At 45.8% G+C, this 23,739-nt stretch overlaps 23 non-coding genes across 23 annotated transcripts; all 23 read left to right on the top strand.

Annotated features, from left to right (window-relative positions):
- Window positions 1–816: 816 nt before the first annotated feature.
- trnak-cuu (transfer RNA lysine (anticodon CUU)) lies at window positions 817–889 on the top strand. The gene has a single exon. It is a non-coding gene; the product is annotated as a tRNA-Lys (tRNA).
- A 465-nt stretch (window positions 890–1,354) lies between these two features.
- On the top strand, window positions 1,355–1,465 carry trnal-caa (transfer RNA leucine (anticodon CAA)). The gene is made up of 2 exons: window positions 1,355–1,392; window positions 1,420–1,465. It is a non-coding gene; the product is annotated as a tRNA-Leu (tRNA).
- Window positions 1,466–2,418: 953 nt separating this feature from the next.
- trnak-cuu (transfer RNA lysine (anticodon CUU)) lies at window positions 2,419–2,491 on the top strand. Its single transcript has one exon. It is a non-coding gene; the product is annotated as a tRNA-Lys (tRNA).
- Window positions 2,492–2,956: 465 nt separating this feature from the next.
- trnal-caa (transfer RNA leucine (anticodon CAA)) lies at window positions 2,957–3,067 on the top strand. The gene is made up of 2 exons: window positions 2,957–2,994; window positions 3,022–3,067. It is a non-coding gene; the product is annotated as a tRNA-Leu (tRNA).
- A 958-nt stretch (window positions 3,068–4,025) lies between these two features.
- Window positions 4,026–4,098, top strand: trnak-cuu (transfer RNA lysine (anticodon CUU)). The gene has a single exon. It is a non-coding gene; the product is annotated as a tRNA-Lys (tRNA).
- Window positions 4,099–4,563: 465 nt separating this feature from the next.
- trnal-caa (transfer RNA leucine (anticodon CAA)) lies at window positions 4,564–4,674 on the top strand. The gene is made up of 2 exons: window positions 4,564–4,601; window positions 4,629–4,674. It is a non-coding gene; the product is annotated as a tRNA-Leu (tRNA).
- A 953-nt stretch (window positions 4,675–5,627) lies between these two features.
- On the top strand, window positions 5,628–5,700 carry trnak-cuu (transfer RNA lysine (anticodon CUU)). Its single transcript has one exon. It is a non-coding gene; the product is annotated as a tRNA-Lys (tRNA).
- A 465-nt stretch (window positions 5,701–6,165) lies between these two features.
- On the top strand, window positions 6,166–6,276 carry trnal-caa (transfer RNA leucine (anticodon CAA)). Its single transcript has 2 exons — window positions 6,166–6,203; window positions 6,231–6,276. It is a non-coding gene; the product is annotated as a tRNA-Leu (tRNA).
- Window positions 6,277–7,229: 953 nt separating this feature from the next.
- Window positions 7,230–7,302, top strand: trnak-cuu (transfer RNA lysine (anticodon CUU)). Its single transcript has one exon. It is a non-coding gene; the product is annotated as a tRNA-Lys (tRNA).
- A 438-nt stretch (window positions 7,303–7,740) lies between these two features.
- Window positions 7,741–7,851, top strand: trnal-caa (transfer RNA leucine (anticodon CAA)). The gene is made up of 2 exons: window positions 7,741–7,778; window positions 7,806–7,851. It is a non-coding gene; the product is annotated as a tRNA-Leu (tRNA).
- Window positions 7,852–8,804: 953 nt separating this feature from the next.
- trnak-cuu (transfer RNA lysine (anticodon CUU)) lies at window positions 8,805–8,877 on the top strand. The gene has a single exon. It is a non-coding gene; the product is annotated as a tRNA-Lys (tRNA).
- Window positions 8,878–9,315: 438 nt separating this feature from the next.
- On the top strand, window positions 9,316–9,426 carry trnal-caa (transfer RNA leucine (anticodon CAA)). The gene is made up of 2 exons: window positions 9,316–9,353; window positions 9,381–9,426. It is a non-coding gene; the product is annotated as a tRNA-Leu (tRNA).
- Window positions 9,427–10,384: 958 nt separating this feature from the next.
- On the top strand, window positions 10,385–10,457 carry trnak-cuu (transfer RNA lysine (anticodon CUU)). Its single transcript has one exon. It is a non-coding gene; the product is annotated as a tRNA-Lys (tRNA).
- A 465-nt stretch (window positions 10,458–10,922) lies between these two features.
- On the top strand, window positions 10,923–11,033 carry trnal-caa (transfer RNA leucine (anticodon CAA)). Its single transcript has 2 exons — window positions 10,923–10,960; window positions 10,988–11,033. It is a non-coding gene; the product is annotated as a tRNA-Leu (tRNA).
- Window positions 11,034–11,991: 958 nt separating this feature from the next.
- trnak-cuu (transfer RNA lysine (anticodon CUU)) lies at window positions 11,992–12,064 on the top strand. Its single transcript has one exon. It is a non-coding gene; the product is annotated as a tRNA-Lys (tRNA).
- Window positions 12,065–12,529: 465 nt separating this feature from the next.
- On the top strand, window positions 12,530–12,640 carry trnal-caa (transfer RNA leucine (anticodon CAA)). The gene is made up of 2 exons: window positions 12,530–12,567; window positions 12,595–12,640. It is a non-coding gene; the product is annotated as a tRNA-Leu (tRNA).
- Window positions 12,641–13,598: 958 nt separating this feature from the next.
- trnak-cuu (transfer RNA lysine (anticodon CUU)) lies at window positions 13,599–13,671 on the top strand. Its single transcript has one exon. It is a non-coding gene; the product is annotated as a tRNA-Lys (tRNA).
- Window positions 13,672–14,136: 465 nt separating this feature from the next.
- Window positions 14,137–14,247, top strand: trnal-caa (transfer RNA leucine (anticodon CAA)). Its single transcript has 2 exons — window positions 14,137–14,174; window positions 14,202–14,247. It is a non-coding gene; the product is annotated as a tRNA-Leu (tRNA).
- A 958-nt stretch (window positions 14,248–15,205) lies between these two features.
- On the top strand, window positions 15,206–15,278 carry trnak-cuu (transfer RNA lysine (anticodon CUU)). The gene has a single exon. It is a non-coding gene; the product is annotated as a tRNA-Lys (tRNA).
- A 465-nt stretch (window positions 15,279–15,743) lies between these two features.
- trnal-caa (transfer RNA leucine (anticodon CAA)) lies at window positions 15,744–15,854 on the top strand. The gene is made up of 2 exons: window positions 15,744–15,781; window positions 15,809–15,854. It is a non-coding gene; the product is annotated as a tRNA-Leu (tRNA).
- Window positions 15,855–16,812: 958 nt separating this feature from the next.
- Window positions 16,813–16,885, top strand: trnak-cuu (transfer RNA lysine (anticodon CUU)). The gene has a single exon. It is a non-coding gene; the product is annotated as a tRNA-Lys (tRNA).
- Window positions 16,886–17,350: 465 nt separating this feature from the next.
- trnal-caa (transfer RNA leucine (anticodon CAA)) lies at window positions 17,351–17,461 on the top strand. The gene is made up of 2 exons: window positions 17,351–17,388; window positions 17,416–17,461. It is a non-coding gene; the product is annotated as a tRNA-Leu (tRNA).
- A 613-nt stretch (window positions 17,462–18,074) lies between these two features.
- trnak-cuu (transfer RNA lysine (anticodon CUU)) lies at window positions 18,075–18,147 on the top strand. The gene has a single exon. It is a non-coding gene; the product is annotated as a tRNA-Lys (tRNA).
- Window positions 18,148–23,739: the final 5,592 nt, after the last annotated feature.

Consider the following 23,739-nt stretch of genomic DNA (forward strand, 5'->3'; position numbering starts at 1 on the left):
AGCTTTCGTTAACATGACAGAGCTCTGCTTTCTAAGTGGAAGCCTGAATTGAAATCCCGCTTGTATCTGGCATTTGTCATGGAATACCAGAATTGCCACCTCCACCACTGGCACCCTGTGCTTTTCACAGAGGACAGCGGATTTAACCTTAGAACACATAACACATGTGAAAGCTTCCCGAGAAGTCGTGGGGAACTTTATGCTGAATGTAACATCCTTGATTATGAGTGCTTTGCTGGTGGGTCAGTGATGGTCTGGAGAGGCACATGCACTGAGGTATGCACAGGCCTCTACAGGCAAGGCAACGGCACAATGAGTGCAGTTAGGTATGGGCATGAAATTCTCCGACCCACTGTCAGACCCTACGCTGGTGCAATGGCTCTTGGCTTTCTTCCTGCTTCCCGGCCTCATCCGACAAGAGTATGCAGGCAGTTTGCGTGGGGACTGATACCGCTGACCGACACTCCCCACCCCCCAACCCTATATTGGCCTACTTGACCAAAATTCAATACAATAAATGTCCCCTGGGACATTTAGCTTTGGTCCATCTGACACCACCAGGTTGGAACTCAGACTGTCCAGGAGCTCAGTGATGCCCTGGTCCAGATCTGGGGAGAAGATTCCCCGGGAGACATTCAGTCGTCTCAATCGGAGCATGCCCCGTGGTGTGGCATGCATACAAGGACATAAGAGCTTGAATGGATGATAGAAAAACTTGAAAGTAGCCTGTGCTTTCTTTGCCTGCGCTTGAAATGCTAGTCAACCTCCCCCAGCTATAAGAACCTGTGTCCATCTTAAAGCCTTGCTGCTGAAGAAGCCCAGCTAGCTCAGTCGGGAGAGCATGAGACTCTTAATCTCAGGGTCGTGGGTTCGAGCCCCACGTTGGGCGAGGGGACTTTTGTGCAAATGCCCGCAAGAGCGAAAACACGTGTGTATAGAGAACAGCAAATGGCGTGTTGTGCAAAGGAAGATGAATGTATGGTAACAGAAAACAAAGTTACACTGTCGTGTCTGCACAAGTCCAAATCTCCACCATTTAATTTGATGATTCTGGACTAAATTTCAAGAGAGCTTAGCAAAAAAGCAACACTCTAGGTTTACCAGCATCCCTACTCTCACCTAGGGTCACAAACTGTGGGTAGTGAATGAAAGCATGAGCTCACAGATATAAGCAGCGGCAATGAGTTTTCTCCGTCGGGTGGCAGTGCTCGGCCTCGGAGATTGGATGACAAGCTTAGTATTTCAGGAGGAACTCAGATTACAGCTGCAACTCCTCCACATCGAAAGGAGCCTGCTGAGGTGGTTGGGACATTTGAACATCCAGGATGACTTTGAAGAGGTGGTTGGTCAACTCGTCAGGATGGCCGAGTGGTCTAAGGCGCCAGACTCAAGGATAGGCTCCTTCCAGACAAAAGGGACTTCTGGTCTCCAAATGGAGGCGTGGGTTCAAATCCCACTCCTGACATCTACTTTCTTTACTTAAAAATATGTTTTCAGGAGCTTCATCAACCTTTGTGTGTTAAACTCAACAAAGTGCGGCTTGTTGAGGTAGCTGTAGGGTTGCTGTGAAATCAGCTTTGCAGGTTATAGGAACTTTTGTAGTGAAGAGCTTTCGTTAACATGACAGAGCTCTGCTTTCTAAGTGGAAGCCTGAATTGAAGTCCCGCTTGTATCTGGCATTTGTCATGGAATACCAGAATTGCCACCTCCACCACTGGCACCCTGTGCTTTTCACAGAGGACAGCGGATTTAACCTTAGAACACATAACACATGTGAAAGCTTCCCGAGAAGTCGTGGGGAACTTTATGCTGAATGTAACATCCTTGATTATGAGTGCTTTGCTGGTGGGTCAGTGATGGTCTGGAGAGGCACATGCACTGAGGTATGCACAGGCCTCTACAGGCAAGGCAACGGCACAATGAGTGCAGTTAGGTATGGGCATGAAATTCTCCGACCCACTGTCAGACCCTACGCTGGTGCAATGGCTCTTGGCTTTCTTCCTGCTTCCCGGCCTCATCCGACAAGAGTATGCAGGCAGTTTGCGTGGGGACTGATACCGCTGACCGACACTCCCCACCCCCCAACCCTATATTGGCCTACTTGACCAAAATTCAATACAACACCCCTGGGACATTTAGCTTTGGTCCATCTGACGCCACCAGGTTGGAACTCAGACTGTCCAGGAGCTCAGTGATGCCCTGGTCCAGATCTGGGGAGAAGATTCCCCGGGAGACATTCAGTCGTCTCAATCGGAGCATGCCCCGTGGTGTGGCATGCATACAAGGACATAAGAGCTTGAATGGATGATAGAAAAACTTGAAAGTAGTCTGTGCTTTCTTTGCCTGCGCTTGAAATGCTAGTCAACCTCCCCCAGCTATAAGAACCTGTGTCCATCTTAAAGCCTTGCTGCTGAAGAAGCCCAGCTAGCTCAGTCGGGAGAGCATGAGACTCTTAATCTCAGGGTCGTGGGTTCGAGCCCCACGTTGGGCGAGGGGACTTTTGTGCAAATGCCCGCAAGAGCGAAAACACGTGTGTATAGAGAACAGCAAATGGCGTGTTGTGCAAAGGAAGATGAATGTATGGTAACAGAAAACAAAGTTACACTGTCGTGTCTGCACAAGTCCAAATCTCCACCATTTAATTTGATGATTCTGGACTAAATTTCAAGAGAGCTTAGCAAAAAAGCAACACTCTAGGTTTACCAGCATCCCTACTCTCACCTAGGGCCACAAACTGTGGGTAGTGAATGAAAGCATGAGCTCACAGATATAAGCAGCGGCAATGAGTTTTCTCCGTCGGGTGGCAGTGCTCGGCCTCGGAGATTGGATGACAAGCTTAGTATTTCAGGAGGAACTCAGATTACAGCTGCAACTCCTCCACATCGAAAGGAGCCTGCTGAGGTGGTTGGGACATTTGAACATCCAGGATGACTTTGAAGAGGTGGTTGGTCAACTCGTCAGGATGGCCGAGTGGTCTAAGGCGCCAGACTCAAGGATAGGCTCCTTCCAGACAAAAGGGACTTCTGGTCTCCAAATGGAGGCGTGTGTTCAAATCCCACTCCTGACATCTACTTTCTTTACTTAAAAATATGTTTTCAAGAGCTTCATCAACCTTTGTGTGTTAAACTCAACAAAGTGCGGCTTGTTGAGGTAGCTGTAGGGTTGCTGTGAAATCAGCTTTGCAGGTTATAGGAACTTTTGTAGTGAAGAGCTTTCGTTAACATGACAGAGCTCTGCTTTCTAAGTGGAAGCCTGAATTGAAATCCCGCTTGTATCTGGCATTTGTCATGGAATACCAGAATTGCCACCTCCACCACTGGCACCCTGTGCTTTTCACAGAGGACAGCGGATTTAACCTTAGAACACATAACACATGTGAAAGCTTCCCGAGAAGTCGTGGGGAACTTTATGCTGAATGTAACATCCTTGATTATGAGTGCTTTGCTGGTGGGTCAGTGATGGTCTGGAGAGGCACATGCACTGAGGTATGCACAGGCCTCTACAGGCAAGGCAACGGCACAATGAGTGCAGTTAGGTATGGGCATGAAATTCTCCGACCCACTGTCAGACCCTACGCTGGTGCAATGGCTCTTGGCTTTCTTCCTGCTTCCCGGCCTCATCCGACAAGAGTATGCAGGCAGTTTGCGTGGGGACTGATACCGCTGACCGACACTCCCCACCCCCCAACCCTATATTGGCCTACTTGACCAAAATTCAATACAATAAATGTCCCCTGGGACATTTAGCTTTGGTCCATCTGACACCACCAGGTTGGAACTCAGACTGTCCAGGAGCTCAGTGATGCCCTGGTCCAGATCTGGGGAGAAGATTCCCCGGGAGACATTCAGTCGTCTCAATCGGAGCATGCCCCGTGGTGTGGCATGCATACAAGGACATAAGAGCTTGAATGGATGATAGAAAAACTTGAAAGTAGCCTGTGCTTTCTTTGCCTGCGCTTGAAATGCTAGTCAACCTCCCCCAGCTATAAGAACCTGTGTCCATCTTAAAGCCTTGCTGCTGAAGAAGCCCAGCTAGCTCAGTCGGGAGAGCATGAGACTCTTAATTTCAGGGTCGTGGGTTCGAGCCCCACGTTGGGCGAGGGGACTTTTGTGCAAATGCCCGCAAGAGAGAAAACACGTGTGTATAGAGAACAGCAAATGGCGTGTTGTGCAAAGGAAGATGAATGTATGGTAACAGAAAACAAAGTTACACTGTCGTGTCTGCACAAGTCCAAATCTCCACCATTTAATTTGATGATTCTGGACTAAATTTCAAGAGAGCTTAGCAAAAAAGCAACACTCTAGGTTTACCAGCATCCCTACTCTCACCTAGGGTCACAAACTGTGGGTAGTGAATGAAAGCATGAGCTCACAGATATAAGCAGCGGCAATGAGTTTTCTCCGTCGGGTGGCAGTGCTCGGCCTCGGAGATTGGATGACAAGCTTAGTATTTCAGGAGGAACTCAGATTACAGCTGCAACTCCTCCACATCGAAAGGAGCCTGCTGAGGTGGTTGGGACATTTGAACATCCAGGATGACTTTGAAGAGGTGGTTGGTCAACTCGTCAGGATGGCCGAGTGGTCTAAGGCGCCAGACTCAAGGATAGGCTCCTTCCAGACAAAAGGGACTTCTGGTCTCCAAATGGAGGCGTGGGTTCAAATCCCACTCCTGACATCTACTTTCTTTACTTAAAAATATGTTTTCAAGAGCTTCATCAACCTTTGTGTGTTAAACTCAACAAAGTGCGGCTTGTTGAGGTAGCTGTAGGGTTGCTGTGAAATCAGCTTTGCAGGTTATAGGAACTTTTGTAGTGAAGAGCTTTCGTTAACATGACAGAGCTCTGCTTTCTAAGTGGAAGCCTGAATTGAAATCCCGCTTGTATCTGGCATTTGTCATGGAATACCAGAATTGCCACCTCCACCACTGGCACCCTGTGCTTTTCACAGAGGAAAGCGGATTTAACCTTAGAACACATAACACATGTGAAAGCTTCCCGAGAAGTCGTGGGGAACTTTATGCTGAATGTAACATCCTTGATTATGAGTGCTTTGCTGGTGGGTCAGTGATGGTCTGGAGAGGCACATGCACTGAGGTATGCACAGGCCTCTACAGGCAAGGCAACGGCACAATGAGTGCAGTTAGGTATGGGCATGAAATTCTCCGACCCACTGTCAGACCCTACGCTGGTGCAATGGCTCCTGGCTTTCTTCCTGCTTCCCGGCCTCATCCGACAAGAGTATGCAGGCAGTTTGCGTGGGGACTGATACCGCTGACCGACACTCCCCACCCCCCAACCCTATATTGGCCTACTTGACCAAAATTCAATACAACACCCCTGGGACATTTAGCTTTGGTCCATCTGACACCACCAGGTTGGAACTCAGACTGTCCAGGAGCTCAGTGATGCCCTGGTCCAGATCTGGGGAGAAGATTCCCCGGGAGACATTCAGTCGTCTCAATCGGAGCATGCCCCGTGGTGTGGCATGCATACAAGGACATAAGAGCTTGAATGGATGATGGAAAAACTTGAAAGTAGCCTGTGCTTTCTTTGCCTGCGCTTGAAATGCTAGTCAACCTCCCCCAGCTATAAGAACCTGTGTCCATCTTAAAGCCTTGCTGCTGAAGAAGCCCAGCTAGCTCAGTCGGGAGAGCATGAGACTCTTAATCTCAGGGTCGTGGGTTCGAGCCCCACGTTGGGAGAGGGGACTTTTGTGCAAATGCCCGCAAGAGAGAAAACACGTGTGTATAGAGAACAGCAAATGGCGTGTTGTGCAAAGGAAGATGAATGTATGGTAACAGAAACCAAAGTTACACTGTCGTGTCTGCACAAGTCCACATCTCCACCATTTAATTTGATGATTCTGGACTAAATTTCAAGAGAGCTTAGCGAAAAAGCAACACTCTAGGTTTACCAGCATCCCTACTCTCACCTAGGGTCACAAACTGTGGGTAGTGAATGAAAGCATGAGCTCACAGATATAAGCAGCGGCAATGAGTTTTCTCCGTCGGGTGGCAGTGCTCGGCCTCGGAGATTGGATGACAAGCTTAGTATTTCAGGAGGAACTCAGATTACAGCTGCAACTCCTCCACATCGAAAGGAGCCTGCTGAGGTGGTTCGGACATTTGAACATCCAGGATGACTTTGAAGAGGTGGTTGGTCAACTCGTCAGGATGGCCGAGTGGTCTAAGGCGCCAGACTCAAGGATAGGCTCCTTCCAGACAAAAGGGACTTCTGGTCTCCAAATGGAGGCGTGGGTTCAAATCCCACTCCTGACATCTACTTTCTTTACTTAAACATCTGTTTTCAAGAGCTTCATCAACCTTTGTGTGTTAAACTCAACAAAGTGCGGCTTGTTGAGGTAGCTGTAGGGTTGCTGTGAAATCAGCTTTGCAGGTTATAGGAACTTTTGTAGTGAAGAGCTTTCGTTAACATGACAGAGCTCTGCTTTCTAAGTGGAAGCCTGAATTGAAATCCCGCTTGTATCTGGCATTTGTCATGGAATACCAGAATTGCCACCTCCACCACTGGCACCCTGTGCTTTTCACAGAGGACAGCGGATTTAACCTTAGAACATATAACACATGTGAAAGCTTCCCGAGAAGTCGTGGGGAACTTTATGCTGAATGTAACATCCTTGATTATGAGTGCTTTGCTGGTGGGTCAGTGATGGTCTGGAGAGGCACATGCACTGAGGTATGCACAGGCCTCTACAGGCAAGGCAACGGCACAATGAGTGCAGTTAGGTATGGGCATGAAATTCTCCGACCCACTGTCAGACCCTACGCTGGTGCAATGGCTCCTGGCTTTCTTCCTGCTGCCCGGCCTCATCCGACAAGAGTATGCAGGCAGTTTGCGTGGGGACTGATACCGCTGACTGACACTCCCCACCCCCCAACCCTATATTGGCCTACTTGACCAAAATTCAATACAACACCCCTGGGACATTTAGCTTTGGTCCATCTGACACCACCAGGTTGGAACTCAGACTGTCCAGGAGCTCAGTGATGCCCTGGTCCAGATCTGGGGAGAAGATTCCCCGGGAGACATTCAGTCGTCTCAATCGGAGCATGCCCCGTGGTGTGGCATGCATACAAGGACATAAGAGCTTGAATGGATGATAGAAAAACTTGAAAGTAGCCTGTGCTTTCTTTGCCTGCGCTTGAAATGCTAGTCAACCTCCCCCAGCTATAAGAACCTGTGTCCATCTTAAAGCCTTACTGCTGAAGAAGCCCAGCTAGCTCAGTCGGGAGAGCATGAGACTCTTAATCTCAGGGTCGTGGGTTCGAGCCCCACGTTGGGCGAGGGGACTTTTGTGCAAATGCCCGCAAGAGCAAAAACGTGTTGTGCAAAGGAAGATGAATGTATGGTAACAGAAAACAAAGTTACACTGTCGTGTCTGCACAAGTCCAAATCTCCACCATTTAATTTGATGATTCTGGACTAAATTTCAAGAGAGCTTAGCAAAAAAGCAACACTCTAGGTTTACCAGCATCCCTACTCTCACCTAGGGCCACAAACTGTGGGTAGTGAATGAAAGCATGAGCTCACAGATATAAGCAGCGGCAATGAGTTTTCTCCGTCGGGTGGCAGTGCTCGACCTCGGAGATTGGATGACAAGCTTAGTATTTCAGGAGGAACTCAGATTACAGCTGCAACTCCTCCACATCGAAAGGAGCCTGCTGAGGTGGTTCGGACATTTGAACATCCAGGATGACTTTGAAGAGGTGGTTGGTCAACTCGTCAGGATGGCCGAGTGGTCTAAGGCGCCAGACTCAAGGATAGGCTCCTTCCAGACAAAAGGGACTTCTGGTCTCCAAATGGAGGCGTGGGTTCAAATCCCACTCCTGACATCTACTTTCTTTACTTAAAAATATGTTTTCAAGAGCTTCATCAACCTTTGTGTGTTAAACTCAACAAAGTGCGGCTTGTTGAGGTAGCTGTAGGGTTGCTGTGAAATCAGCTTTGCAGGTTATAGGAACTTTTGTAGTGAAGAGCTTTCGTTAACATGACAGAGCTCTGCTTTCTAAGTGGAAGCCTGAATTGAAATCCCGCTTGTATCTGGCATTTGTCATGGAATACCAGAATTGCCACCTCCACCACTGGCACCCTGTGCTTTTCACAGAGGACAGCGGATTTAACCTTAGAACACATAACACATGTGAAAGCTTCCCGAGAAGTCGTGGGGAACTTTATGCTGAATGTAACATCCTTGATTATGAGTGCTTTGCTGGTGGGTCAGTGATGGTCTGGAGAGGCACATGCACTGAGGTATGCACAGGCCTCTACAGGCAAGGCAACGGCACAATGAGTGCAGTTAGGTATGGGCATGAAATTCTCCGACCCACTGTCAGACCCTACGCTGGTGCAATGGCTCTTGGCTTTCTTCCTGCTTCCCGGCCTCATCCGACAAGAGTATGCAGGCAGTTTGCGTGGGGACTGATACCGCTGACCGACACTCCCCACCCCCCAACCCTATATTGGCCTACTTGACCAAAATTCAATACAACACCCCTGGGACATTTAGCTTTGGTCCATCTGACACCACCAGGTTGGAACTCAGACTGTCCAGGAGCTCAGTGATGCCCTGGTCCAGATCTGGGGAGAAGATTCCCCGGGAGACATTCAGTCGTCTCAATCGGAGCATGCCCCGTGGTGTGGCATGCATACAAGGACATAAGAGCTTGAATGGATGATAGAAAAACTTGAAAGTAGCCTGTGCTTTCTTTGCCTGCGCTTGAAATGCTAGTCAACCTCCCCCAGCTATAAGAACCTGTGTCCATCTTAAAGCCTTGCTGCTGAAGAAGCCCAGCTAGCTCAGTCGGGAGAGCATGAGACTCTTAATCTCAGGGTCGTGGGTTCGAGCCCCACGTTGGGCGAGGGGACTTTTGTGCAAATGCCCGCAAGAGCAAAAACGTGTTGTGCAAAGGAAGATGAATGTATGGTAACAGAAAACAAAGTTACACTGTCGTGTCTGCACAAGTCCAAATCTCCACCATTTAATTTGATGATTCTGGACTAAATTTCAAGAGAGCTTAGCAAAAAAGCAACACTCTAGGTTTACCAGCATCCCTACTCTCACCTAGGGTCACAAACTGTGGGTAGTGAATGAAAGCATGAGCTCACAGATATAAGCAGCGGCAATGAGTTTTCTCCGTCGGGTGGCAGTGCTCGGCCTCGGAGATTGGATGACAAGCTTAGTATTTCAGGAGGAACTCAGATTACAGCTGCAACTCCTCCACATCGAAAGGAGCCTGCTGAGGTGGTTCGGACATTTGAACATCCAGGATGACTTTGAAGAGGTGGTTGGTCAACTCGTCAGGATGGCCGAGTGTTCTAAGGCGCCAGACTCAAGGATAGGCTCCTTCCAGACAAAAGGGACTTCTGGTCTCCAAATGGAGGCGTGGGTTCAAATCCCTCTCCTGACATCTACTTTCTTTACTTAAAAATATGTTTTCAAGAGCTTCATCAACCTTTGTGTGTTAAACTCAACAAAGTGCGGCTTGTTGAGGTAGCTGTAGGGTTGCTGTGAAATCAGCTTTGCAGGTTATAGGAACTTTTGTAGTGAAGAGCTTTCGTTAACATGACAGAGCTCTGCTTTCTAAGTGGAAGCCTGAATTGAAATCCCGCTTGTATCTGGCATTTGTCATGGAATACCAGAATTGCCACCTCCACCACTGGCACCCTGTGCTTTTCACAGAGGACAGCGGATTTAACCTTAGAACACATAACACATGTGAAAGCTTCCCGAGAAGTCGTGGGGAACTTTATGCTGAATGTAACATCCTTGATTATGAGTGCTTTGCTGGTGGGTCAGTGATGGTCTGGAGAGGCACATGCACTGAGGTATGCACAGGCCTCTACAGGCAAGGCAACGGCACAATGAGTGCAGTTAGGTATGGGCATGAAATTCTCCGACCCACTGTCAGACCCTACGCTGGTGCAATGGCTCTTGGCTTTCTTCCTGCTTCCCGGCCTCATCCGACAAGAGTATGCAGGCAGTTTGCGTGGGGACTGATACCGCTGACCGACACTCCCCACCCCCCAACCCTATATTGGCCTACTTGACCAAAATTCAATACAATAAATGTCCCCTGGGACATTTAGCTTTGGTCCATCTGACACCACCAGGTTGGAACTCAGACTGTCCAGGAGCTCAGTGATGCCCTGGTCCAGATCTGGGGAGAAGATTCCCCGGGAGACATTCAGTCGTCTCAATCGGAGCATGCCCCGTGGTGTGGCATGCATACAAGGACATAAGAGCTTGAATGGATGATAGAAAAACTTGAAAGTAGCCTGTGCTTTCTTTGCCTGCGCTTGAAATGCTAGTCAACCTCCCCCAGCTATAAGAACCTGTGTCCATCTTAAAGCCTTGCTGCTGAAGAAGCCCAGCTAGCTCAGTCGGGAGAGCATGAGACTCTTAATCTCAGGGTCGTGGGTTCGAGCCCCACGTTGGGCGAGGGGACTTTTGTGCAAATGCCCGCAAGAGCGAAAACACGTGTGTATAGAGAACAGCAATTGGCGTGTTGTGCAAAGGAAGATGAATGTATGGTAACAGAAAACAAAGTTACACTGTCGTGTCTGCACAAGTCCAAATCTCCACCATTTAATTTGATGATTCTGGACTAAATTTCAAGAGAGCTTAGCAAAAAAGCAACACTCTAGGTTTACCAGCATCCCTACTCTCACCTAGGGCCACAAACTGTGGGTAGTGAATGAAAGCATGAGCTCACAGATATAAGCAGCGTCAATGAGTTTTCTCCGTCGGGTGGCAGTGCTCGGCCTCGGAGATTGGATGACAAGCTTAGTATTTCAGGAGGAACTCAGATTACAGCTGCAACTCCTCCACATCGAAAGGAGCCTGCTGAGGTGGTTCGGACATTTGAACATCCAGGATGACTTTGAAGAGGTGGTTGGTCAACTCGTCAGGATGGCCGAGTGGTCTAAGGCGCCAGACTCAAGGATAGGCTCCTTCCAGACAAAAGGGACTTCTGGTCTCCAAATGGAGGCGTGGGTTCAAATCCCACTCCTGACATCTACTTTCTTTACTTAAAAATATGTTTTCAAGAGCTTCATCAACCTTTGTGTGTTAAACTCAACAAAGTGCGGCTTGTTGAGGTAGCTGTAGGGTTGCTGTGAAATCAGCTTTGCAGGTTATAGGAACTTTTGTAGTGAAGAGCTTTCGTTAACATGACAGAGCTCTGCTTTCTAAGTGGAAGCCTGAATTGAAATCCCGCTTGTATCTGGCATTTGTCATGGAATACCAGAATTGCCACCTCCACCACTGGCACCCTGTGCTTTTCACAGAGGACAGCGGATTTAACCTTAGAACACATAACACATGTGAAAGCTTCCCGAGAAGTCGTGGGGAACTTTATGCTGAATGTAACATCCTTGATTATGAGTGCTTTGCTGGTGGGTCAGTGATGGTCTGGAGAGGCACATGCACTGAGGTATGCACAGGCCTCTACAGGCAAGGCAACGGCACAATGAGTGCAGTTAGGTATGGGCATGAAATTCTCCGACCCACTGTCAGACCCTACGCTGGTGCAATGGCTCTTGGCTTTCTTCCTGCTTCCCGGCCTCATCCGACAAGAGTATGCAGGCAGTTTGCGTGGGGACTGATACCGCTGACCGACACTCCCCACCCCCCAACCCTATATTGGCCTACTTGACCAAAATTCAATACAATAAATGTCCCCTGGGACATTTAGCTTTGGTCCATCTGACACCACCAGGTTGGAACTCAGACTGTCCAGGAGCTCAGTGATGCCCTGGTCCAGATCTGGGGAGAAGATTCCCCGGGAGACATTCAGTCGTCTCAATCGGAGCATGCCCCGTGGTGTGGCATGCATACAAGGACATAAGAGCTTGAATGGATGATAGAAAAACTTGAAAGTAGCCTGTGCTTTCTTTGCCTGCGCTTGAAATGCTAGTCAACCTCCCCCAGCTATAAGAACCTGTGTCCATCTTAAAGCCTTGCTGCTGAAGAAGCCCAGCTAGCTCAGTCGGGAGAGCATGAGACTCTTAATCTCAGGGTCGTGGGTTCGAGCCCCACGTTGGGCGAGGGGACTTTTGTGCAAATGCCCGCAAGAGAGAAAACACGTGTGTATAGAGAACAGCAAATGGCGTGTTGTGCAAAGGAAGATGAATGTATGGTAACAGAAAACAAAGTTACATTGTCGTGTCTGCACAAGTCCAAATCTCCACCATTTAATTTGATGATTCTGGACTAAATTTCAAGAGAGCTTAGCAAAAAAGCAACACTCTAGGTTTACCAGCATCCCTACTCTCACCTAGGGCCACAAACTGTGGGTAGTGAATGAAAGCATGAGCTCACAGATATAAGCAGCGGCAATGAGTTTTCTCCGTCGGGTGGCAGTGCTCGGCCTCGGAGATTGGATGACAAGCTTAGTATTTCAGGAGGAACTCAGATTACAGCTGCAACTCCTCCACATCGAAAGGAGCCTGCTGAGGTGGTTCGGACATTTGAACATCCAGGATGACTTTGAAGAGGTGGTTGGTCAACTCATCAGGATGGCCGAGTGGTCTAAGGCGCCAGACTCAAGGATAGGCTCCTTCCAGACAAAAGGGACTTCTGGTCTCCAAATGGAGGCGTGGGTTCAAATCCCACTCCTGACATCTACTTTCTTTACTTAAAAATATGTTTTCAAGAGCTTCATCAACCTTTGTGTGTTAAACTCAACAAAGTGCGGCTTGTTGAGGTAGCTGTAGGGTTGCTGTGAAATCAGCTTTGCAGGTTATAGGAACTTTTGTAGTGAAGAGCTTTCGTTAACATGACAGAGCTCTGCTTTCTAAGTGGAAGCCTGAATTGAAATCCCGCTTGTATCTGGCATTTGTCATGGAATACCAGAATTGCCACCTCCACCACTGGCACCCTGTGCTTTTCACAGAGGACAGCGGATTTAACCTTAGAACACATAACACATGTGAAAGCTTCCCGAGAAGTCGTGGGGAACTTTATGCTGAATGTAACATCCTTGATTATGAGTGCTTTGCTGGTGGGTCAGTGATGGTCTGGAGAGGCACATGCACTGAGGTATGCACAGGCCTCTACAGGCAAGGCAACGGCACAATGAGTGCAGTTAGGTATGGGCATGAAATTCTCCGACCCACTGTCAGACCCTACGCTGGTGCAATGGCTCTTGGCTTTCTTCCTGCTTCCCGGCCTCATCCGACAAGAGTATGCAGGCAGTTTGCGTGGGGACTGATACCGCTGACCGACACTCCCCACCCCCCAACCCTATATTGGCCTACTTGACCAAAATTCAATACAATAAATGTCCCCTGGGACATTTAGCTTTGGTCCATCTGACACCACCAGGTTGGAACTCAGACTGTCCAGGAGCTCAGTGATGCCCTGGTCCAGATCTGGGGAGAAGATTCCCCGGGAGACATTCAGTCGTCTCAATCGGAGCATGCCCCGTGGTGTGGCATGCATACAAGGACATAAGAGCTTGAATGGATGATAGAAAAACTTGAAAGTAGCCTGTGCTTTCTTTGCCTGCGCTTGAAATGCTAGTCAACCTCCCCCAGCTATAAGAACCTGTGTCCATCTTAAAGCCTTGCTGCTGAAGAAGCCCAGCTAGCTCAGTCGGGAGAGCATGAGACTCTTAATCTCAGGGTCGTGGGTTCGAGCCCCACGTTGGGCGAGGGGACTTTTGTGCAAATGCCCGCAAGAGCGAAAACACGTGTGTATAGAGAACAGCAAATGGCGTGTTGTGCAAAGGAAGATGAATGTATGGTAACAGAAAACAAAGTTACACTGTCGTGTCTGCACAAGTCCAAATCTCCACCATTTAATTTGATGATTCTGGACTAAATTTCAAGAGAGCTTAGCAAAAAAGCAACACTCTAGGTTTACCAGCATCCCTACTCTCACCTAGGGCCACAAACTGTGGGTAGTGAATGAAAGCATGAGCTCACAGATATAAGCAGCGGCAATGAGTTTTCTCCGTCGGGTGGCAGTGCTCGGCCTCGGAGATTGGATGACAAGCTTAGTATTTCAGGAGGAACTCAGATTACAGCTGCAACTCCTCCACATCGAAAGGAGCCTGCTGAGGTGGTTCGGACATTTGAACATCCAGGATGACTTTGAAGAGGTGGTTGGTCAACTCGTCAGGATGGCCGAGTGGTCTAAGGCGCCAGACTCAAGGATAGGCTCCTTCCAGACAAAAGGGACTTCTGGTCTCCAAATGGAGGCGTGGGTTCAAATCCCACTCCTGACATCTACTTTCTTTACTTAAAAATATGTTTTCAAGAGCTTCATCAACCTTTGTGTGTTAAACTCAACAAAGTGCGGCTTGTTGAGGTAGCTGTAGGGTTGCTGTGAAATCAGCTTTGCAGGTTATAGGAACTTTTGTAGTGAAGAGCTTTCGTTAACATGACAGAGCTCTGCTTTCTAAGTGGAAGCCTGAATTGAAATCCCGCTTGTATCTGGCATTTGTCATGGAATACCAGAATTGCCACCTCCACCACTGGCACCCTGTGCTTTTCACAGAGGACAGCGGATTTAACCTTAGAACACATAACACATGTGAAAGCTTCCCGAGAAGTCGTGGGGAACTTTATGCTGAATGTAACATCCTTGATTATGAGTGCTTTGCTGGTGGGTCAGTGATGGTCTGGAGAGGCACATGCACTGAGGTATGCACAGGCCTCTACAGGCAAGGCAACGGCACAATGAGTGCAGTTAGGTATGGGCATGAAATTCTCCGACCCACTGTCAGACCCTACGCTGGTGCAATGGCTCTTGGCTTTCTTCCTGCTTCCCGGCCTCATCCGACAAGAGTATGCAGGCAGTTTGCGTGGGGACTGATACCGCTGACCGACACTCCCCACCCCCCAACCCTATATTGGCCTACTTGACCAAAATTCAATACAATAAATGTCCCCTGGGACATTTAGCTTTGGTCCATCTGACACCACCAGGTTGGAACTCAGACTGTCCAGGAGCTCAGTGATGCCCTGGTCCAGATCTGGGGAGAAGATTCCCCGGGAGACATTCAGTCGTCTCAATCGGAGCATGCCCCGTGGTGTGGCATGCATACAAGGACATAAGAGCTTGAATGGATGATAGAAAAACTTGAAAGTAGCCTGTGCTTTCTTTGCCTGCGCTTGAAATGCTAGTCAACCTCCCCCAGCTATAAGAACCTGTGTCCATCTTAAAGCCTTGCTGCTGAAGAAGCCCAGCTAGCTCAGTCGGGAGAGCATGAGACTCTTAATCTCAGGGTCGTGGGTTCGAGCCCCACGTTGGGCGAGGGGACTTTTGTGCAAATGCCCGCAAGAGCGAAAACACGTGTGTATAGAGAACAGCAAATGGTGTGTTGTGCAAAGGAAGATGAATGTATGGTAACAGAAAACAAAGTTACACTGTCGTGTCTGCACAAGTCCAAATCTCCACCATTTAATTTGATGATTCTGGACTAAATTTCAAGAGAGCTTAGCAAAAAAGCAACACTCTAGGTTTACCAGCATCCCTACTCTCACCTAGGGCCACAAACTGTGGGTAGTGAATGAAAGCATGAGCTCACAGATATAAGCAGCGGCAATGAGTTTTCTCCGTCGGGTGGCAGTGCTCGGCCTCGGAGATTGGATGACAAGCTTAGTATTTCAGGAAGAACTCAGATTACAGCTGCAACTCCTCCACATCGAAAGGAGCCTGCTGAGGTGGTTCGGACATTTGAACATCCAGGATGACTTTGAAGAGGTGGTTGGTCAACTCGTCAGGATGGCCGAGTGGTCTAAGGCGCCAGACTCAAGGATAGGCTCCTTCCAGACAAAAGGGACTTCTGGTCTCCAAATGGAGGCGTGGGTTCAAATCCCACTCCTGACATCTACTTTCTTTACTTAAAAATATGTTTTCAAGAGCTTCATCAACCTTTGTGTGTTAAACTCAACAAAGTGCGGCTTGTTGAGGTAGCTGTAGGGTTGCTGTGAAATCAGCTTTGCAGGTTATAGGAACTTTTGTAGTGAAGAGCTTTCGTTAACATGACAGAGCTCTGCTTTCTAAGTGGAAGCCTGAATTGAAATCCCGCTTGTATCTGGCATTTGTCATGGAATACCAGAATTGCCACCTCCACCACTGGCACCCTGTGCTTTTCACAGAGGACAGCGGATTTAACCTTAGAACACATAACACATGTGAAAGCTTCCCGAGAAGTCGTGGGGAACTTTATGCTGAATGTAACATCCTTGATTATGAGTGCTTTGCTGGTGGGTCAGTGATGGTCTGGAGAGGCACATGCACTGAGGTATGCACAGGCCTCTACAGGCAAGGCAACGGCACAATGAGTGCAGTTAGGTATGGGCATGAAATTCTCCGACCCACTGTCAGACCCTACGCTGGTGCAATGGCTCTTGGCTTTCTTCCTGCTTCCCGGCCTCATCCGACAAGAGTATGCAGGCAGTTTGCGTGGGGACTGATACCGCTGACCGACACTCCCCACCCCCCAACCCTATATTGGCCTACTTGACCAAAATTCAATACAATAAATGTCCCCTGGGACATTTAGCTTTGGTCCATCTGACACCACCAGGTTGGAACTCAGACTGTCCAGGAGCTCAGTGATGCCCTGGTCCAGATCTGGGGAGAAGATTCCCCGGGAGACATTCAGTCGTCTCAATCGGAGCATGCCCCGTGGTGTGGCATGCATACAAGGACATAAGAGCTTGAATGGATGATAGAAAAACTTGAAAGTAGCCTGTGCTTTCTTTGCCTGCGCTTGAAATGCTAGTCAACCTCCCCCAGCTATAAGAACCTGTGTCCATCTTAAAGCCTTGCTGCTGAAGAAGCCCAGCTAGCTCAGTCGGGAGAGCATGAGACTCTTAATCTCAGGGTCGTGGGTTCGAGCCCCACGTTGGGCAAGGGGACTTTTGTGCAAATGCCCGCAAGAGCGAAAACACGTGTGTATAGAGAACAGCAAATGGCGTGTTGTGCAAAGGAAGATGAATGTATGGTAACAGAAAACAAAGTTACACTGTCGTGTCTGCACAAGTCCAAATCTCCACCATTTAATTTGATGATTCTGGACTAAATTTCAAGAGAGCTTAGCAAAAAAGCAACACTCTAGGTTTACCAGCATCCCTACTCTCACCTAGGGTCACAAACTGTGGGTAGTGAATGAAAGCATGAGCTCACAGATATAAGCAGCGGCAATGAGTTTTCTCCGTCGGGTGGCAGTGCTCGGCCTCGGAGATTGGATGACAAGCTTAGTATTTCAGGAGGAACTCAGATTACAGCTGCAACTCCTCCACATCGAAAGGAGCCTGCTGAGGTGGTTGGGACATTTGAACATCCAGGATGACTTTGAAGAGGTGGTTGGTCAACTCGTCAGGATGGCCGAGTGGTCTAAGGCGCCAGACTCAAGGATAGGCTCCTTCCAGACAAAAGGGACTTCTGGTCTCCAAATGGAGGCGTGGGTTCAAATCCCACTCCTGACATCTACTTTCTTTACTTAAAAATATGTTTTCAAGAGCTTCATCAACCTTTGTGTGTTAAACTCAACAAAGTGCGGCTTGTTGAGGTAGCTGTAGGGTTGCTGTGAAATCAGCTTTGCAGGTTATAGGAACTTTTGTAGTGAAGAGCTTTCGTTAACATGACAGAGCTCTGCTTTCTAAGTGGAAGCCTGAATTGAAATCCCGCTTGTATCTGGCATTTGTCATGGAATACCAGAATTGCCACCTCCACCACTGGCACCCTGTGCTTTTCACAGAGGAAAGCGGATTTAACCTTAGAACACATAACACATGTGAAAGCTTCCCGAGAAGTCGTGGGGAACTTTATGCTGAATGTAACATCCTTGATTATGAGTGCTTTGCTGGTGGGTCAGTGATGGTCTGGAGAGGCACATGCACTGAGGTATGCACAGGCCTCTACAGGCAAGGCAACGGCACAATGAGTGCAGTTAGGTATGGGCATGAAATTCTCCGACCCACTGTCAGACCCTACGCTGGTGCAATGGCTCCTGGCTTTCTTTGCCTGCGCTTGAAATGCTAGTCAACCTCCCCCAGCTATAAGAACCTGTGTCCATCTTAAAGCCTTGCTGCTGAAGAAGCCCAGCTAGCTCAGTCGGGAGAGCATGAGACTCTTAATCTCAGGGTCGTGGGTTCGAGCCCCACGTTGGGCGAGGGGACTTTTGTGCAAATGCCCGCAAGAGAGAAAACACGTGTGTATAGAGAACAGCAAATGGCGTGTTGTGCAAAGGAAGATGAATGTATGGTAACAGAAAACAAAGTTACACTGTCGTGTCTGCACAAGTCCAAATCTCCACCATTTAATTTGATGATTCTGGACTAAATTTCAAGAGAGCTTAGCAAAAAAGCAACACTCTAGGTTTACCAGCATCCCTACTCTCACCTAGGGTCACAAACTGTGGGTAGTGAATGAAAGCATGAGCTCACAGATATAAGCAGCGGCAATGAGTTTTCTCAACAAAGTGTGACTTGTTGAGGTAGCTGTAGCGCTGCTGTGAAGTCAGCTTTGTAGGTTATAGGAATTGTGTCTTTCTTCTTTTTCTTATTTCAATAATACATCTAGAATGTCTTAAAATCTACTGTGTATAAGACACTAGAGCACTATCATTCCCAACACGCAACATACTGACGATTTGTCACGGCCTAAGGCGTCTCATAGTTACGCAAAAGGCACTCTTTCACGTCCTCATAATACACTCTGGGTTCTCAGTATATTCCAATATAACCTCACTTGTGGCCGTAAAAGATTCTTCGAGCAGAAGTTCAAACCATCCAGTCGAACATAATCACATCAAGGTGTTTGTGATATTAGTGACAACCAGTGTTGGTCAAGTTACTTGAAAAAAGTAATCAGTAACTAATTACTGATTACTCCCCCAAAAAAGTAATCCCGTTACTTTACTGATTACTTATTTTCAAAAGTAATTAATTACTTAGTTACTTAGTTACTTTTTAAAAACACGATTTACAACCTGAAGAGGTGATAAAGCGATAGATCTTTCAGCCCAATTCTACTTTTTCTACATAATCCATCATACAAAATGTAATCAAATGGAAAAGTCTCTTTTTAAAACTTGTTTTATCAGTTTTAATCTTTTAACTTTATGCATCAAGCAAAACATTTAATTATATGCAACATTCTCTGACTTGAATAAATTAGTTTAACATTTAAACCTATTTTCTGCACATTCCAGCACATAAAATAAAATATTTTTTGTGTTTTCACTCACTCTTTCAAACAGATGCAAGTAAAACACAGCAGAAAATAAATAAAGTCAAAGACTCAGCGGTCCTTTTGCTCTATTTTCACCTGTAAAGCAGGAGCAGGGTAGGCGGAGGGTTACCCTGGTGCAGGTGTGCTGCGGTCAGTTGAAGAATCCGCGCGAGTGTCTCTGTGAGTTTCCCATCACGTCGTAGCTACTCGGTGCTTGCTCGGAAGTTTAGGGGTTTTTTTCGCTGTAAAAAGAAGTTTTCTTCCCACGCACGATGGACGCTAATGTTTTTGTCACTTTTTATGGAATCAAACTCAAAGTAAGGTCAGTACTTCCACACTTTAAACGCTGCACGCTCATACTCTCTCCCGCACTGATATATTATCCATTGTTGATCTGCACACAGCTGCTGTCACCAACGTTGCACTTGCTTACGTCACTGTCATGAGACATTCTCGCAAAAAAAATCACGGTTTTAGTAACGCAGTAACGCAGCGTTCCTACGGGAAAGTAACGGTAATCTAATTACCGATTTTGCAATAGTAATCCCTTACTTTACTCGTTACTTGAAAAAAGTAATCAGATTACAGTAACGCGTTACAAGTAACGCGTTACTGCCCATCTCTGGTGACAACAATAAAATAGCTTCATGTTTTGGCCATCACATAGTGTATTCCAAACCCAGTCAGGTTTTGAAATTATACAGATTTAAGGTGCTTAATACTTTTTTAGGTTTATTATTTTCATTTCACACGTAGAGCACATGTATAGATTCGTTCCAACCCTCTCTCATTCTTAGAGGCCCACTGTCATTCCCAACATGTAAATTCCCCACGTCTTCACAGTTCCAAGACATAAAATAGTGATGACTTTTCACAATCATCGCAATGTTGCCTGTTGGGATGAGACCCTATTGCCAAGGAACAACATCCGAGATCTCTGTCCAGAAGAGCGCAGTTCTAGGAACAGCTGAGACGCTATATGTGCTGTGTTGTCTTGTGCTTGAGGTGTTTGGAGTACCAACTACAGTTAAGTTGTTACCAGGCCGGGTCACTGCAAGTTGCTCTTCAGTACCACAGTGGTTCTGCTCTCTGTGGACTTTTATTTGCAGGACAGCACATAGACATAAACGCTTTAATTTTTTAGTGAGGAAACCTTGTTTATTCCAGTTCAAGATACAATTAAATAAGCAGGAGCAATCCAGACAAATCTGCACATTGATAAAGTTTATGTACAAAGCAACACACCTGCCATTAACCGTTTCTTATTTAGTTATTCCAATATTTCACTCTTAAAGTAAAAAAGAATGTTGAAAATCTATTTACATTGGTATTCATATGTGTTCTGCTTATTTCATACATCTCCACATATGTATTATAACTATATGTATCAGATAAAAATAGTTCAGAATATCCAAAGAGAGCACTTTTAAGAAATGCTGATTGTGACTTATCAGTGTTTGTTTTTAAAAACATACATCTATCAGAGTCATTTTCATTTGTGCAAAAAATACAACCTGGCAAGAAAAAGGAAAACCAAATGCTTTACAAACAAAAATATAGTGTCAATAATTAATTATTATGACATCTAATGACAAGGTGAATGGTACAACGATTATATTCAACAACAAAAATAAAACATGATTGAAAATAACTGTATGAAGAATGAAAGACAGTTATTGATGGTATCGTAAAACCATTAAAATATATATTCAACTTGTCGTTTCAAAAAGGAGTTTTTCCACAAAAAATGAAAGTTGCTAAAGTTACTCCCATTTACAAAACTGGTGAAAGACATCATTTTACAAACTATAGACCAGTGTCAATACTCTCCCAGTTCTCTAAGATACTGGAAAAACTCTTCATAAAAAGATTTGACAATTTTGTGGAAAAATATGAATTAATGACAGATAGTCAGTATGGGTTCAGAAGCAACAGATCAACAGCTTTGGCACTGATAGATTTAATGGAAAAGATAACGGAATGTATGGATAATAAGAGGTATGCGCTCGGAGTTTTCTTAGATCTAAAGAAGGCGTTTGATACTGTTAATCATGAAAGTCTATTAAAAAAACTGGAAAAGTACGGGTTTAGGGGAGTGGTTTTGGAATGGTTAAAAAGCTATGTAGGGAATAGGCAACAATATGTACAAATAAATGAATATAAATCTAATTTGATGGATATAGCTTGTGGAGTACCTCAAGGTTCAGTACTGGGTCCAAAAATGTTTATTATGTACTTAAATGATATCTGCAGAGTATCGGAGATTTTAAAGTTTGTAATATTTGCAGATGACACAAATATACTGTGTTCAGGTGTGGAGTTGCCACAGGTTTTGGAAATGATCACACAGGAATTAACGATATTAAAGAAGTGGTTTGATATAAATAAATTATCATTGAATCTAGATAAAACCAAATTTATGTTGTTTGGAAACCAAAAGAAAAACATCGAAGTAGAAATATGTGTTGACAATGTATATTTAGAAAGAGTAAATGAAATAAAATTTCTTGGGGTGATCATTGACCACAAGCTCTGTTGGAAGCCACACATTACTTATGTTCGGGGGAAATTGGCACGGGGCATTGCCGTCCTGGGGAAAGCAAAGCATATGTTGGATCAGAAAGCACTGCACATTTTATACTGTGCTTTACTACTGCCATATATGAGCTACTGTGTAGAGGATACTTGTGTATCTGCAAATATACACATTCTGTATTTTTCATATGAAAGAAACTATACTGTGGTGGGGCTTGCTAATTTCTTGTTTTTGATTTATGTATGTTATGTTTTGTTTTACTTCATATGTTTCATATGTTGTTTGTTTAATTTAAGACAAAAAAAAATTAAATGAATGAGAGGTAAAACTTGAGGGGGTAGGGACAAATAAGTAAATACTTCAGCCTACTCCTTTTCAAACAAATAATGGAATGATATTTTGTAATGATTGTGAAGGCACATGTTTGAAATGTTTGAAATAAAAATGAACTGAACTGAACTGAAATGCTTGGAAACTGTGACATTAGTTTGTTCATCTTCACCTGTGGCCTGGATCATGTGATCATAGTGTCAGCTTCTCTGTACTGGATTATTCTGTTTTAATGAGATAACTGACAGTTATCCCAGCCAAACGGCACAAGTTTAGCCACTTACTGCCACCTATAGGTTAAAAGAGAGGTTGAATTAAAGCTCAAATATGAATAATTTCTTGTCAAAAGTCTTTAGCAGGAAGAAAGCCTATAAAAGTCACAAGGGGAATTCAACAAACTCCTGCCTCACTTTGTTCACCTGTGTGCTGTATTCCATGGGCTGGTTGGCTGCAGGACCAAACATTTGGCCTGAAATTACAGACAGTGTCCTAAGCATTTTCCTGTATCCGTCAGACAAAGAGGATTGGGAAAGCCACAACTTTTGCCCTGGCAATGTTATGGTAGAAATATGTCTACCAAGTTTATTAATGCAAAATCCTTGAGTAAAGTGTCACTGAAGGTCTGTGTTGAGGCATCTACTCCAGCAGTGTGACAACTCTGACTTTTAGCTAACTACAAAGTGTTGGTATAGATGACCAGTGTTGGAAATGCCACCAAACTAAAGGTACTTTGATACATACCCTCTGGTTTTCCCAGTTTGGAAAACTGTATTGAAATATATGCAGGGATGGACACCTTGTAACTTGCCCATATCACCTAAATTGTGTCCACTAGGAGACAAAGGAGAAGTTCCACATTGGAAGGACTCCCATACTCCAACACTTAAAAAGTGGAAAGAAAGAATGATTGAGACGTTTCTTGCAAAAAAAGATGTGGGAAGGTTACATCACGCGACTGAAGCTTCGGTGGAAAAATGGGACAGTTTTTGCACCTATTTGTCTACCTGAAGCGGACGTTCCAGCTTAATGCAACAGATGTTAAAACCTCACTGTTTTGTTTTGTTTTTTCTTGTTCTTTATTGTTGTATTTTTGTTTTTGTTGTTATAAAATGCAAAATCTAATAATTATTAAAATTATAAAAAAGATCAATGGACAGGCATCGCTTTAACTTTGGTTTTAATTGATTAACCTGAAAAGCACTGCTTGTCTTGCCTGCCCTGATGCCATCACATCAAAAAGAGAGTTTCCCATTTCTGGCCCATCAAAATTTTGTGATTTTGTCAAAGCTATTAGTTTCACATTAACATAACAGTGTTGTCAGCGCTGTGATGTATAGGATTATGGCACTATGATTGTGGTACTAGTACTGCTACTGTATCATCAACTGTAAAAAAAACAAACAAACAAAAACCCCAACATTGTCAGAATCAAGCCGCCTTGACCTCAAGCACGAGCCTACAACAAAACCATTGACTCTCTGTTGCCCAAGGATTTTTTTTCTCTCTCATATTGGTAAATGGTAAATGGCCTGTATTTGTATAGCACTTTTCTAGTCCTTAAGGACCCCAAAGCGCTTTACACTACATTCAGTCATTCACCCATTCACACACACATTCACACACTGGCGATAGCAAGCTACATTGTAGCCACAGCTGCCCTGGGGC

Source organism: Astatotilapia calliptera, chromosome 22 (genome assembly GCF_964374335.1).
Source record: "Astatotilapia calliptera chromosome 22, fAstCal68.1, whole genome shotgun sequence".
Taxonomy (NCBI): domain Eukaryota; kingdom Metazoa; phylum Chordata; class Actinopteri; order Cichliformes; family Cichlidae; genus Astatotilapia; species Astatotilapia calliptera.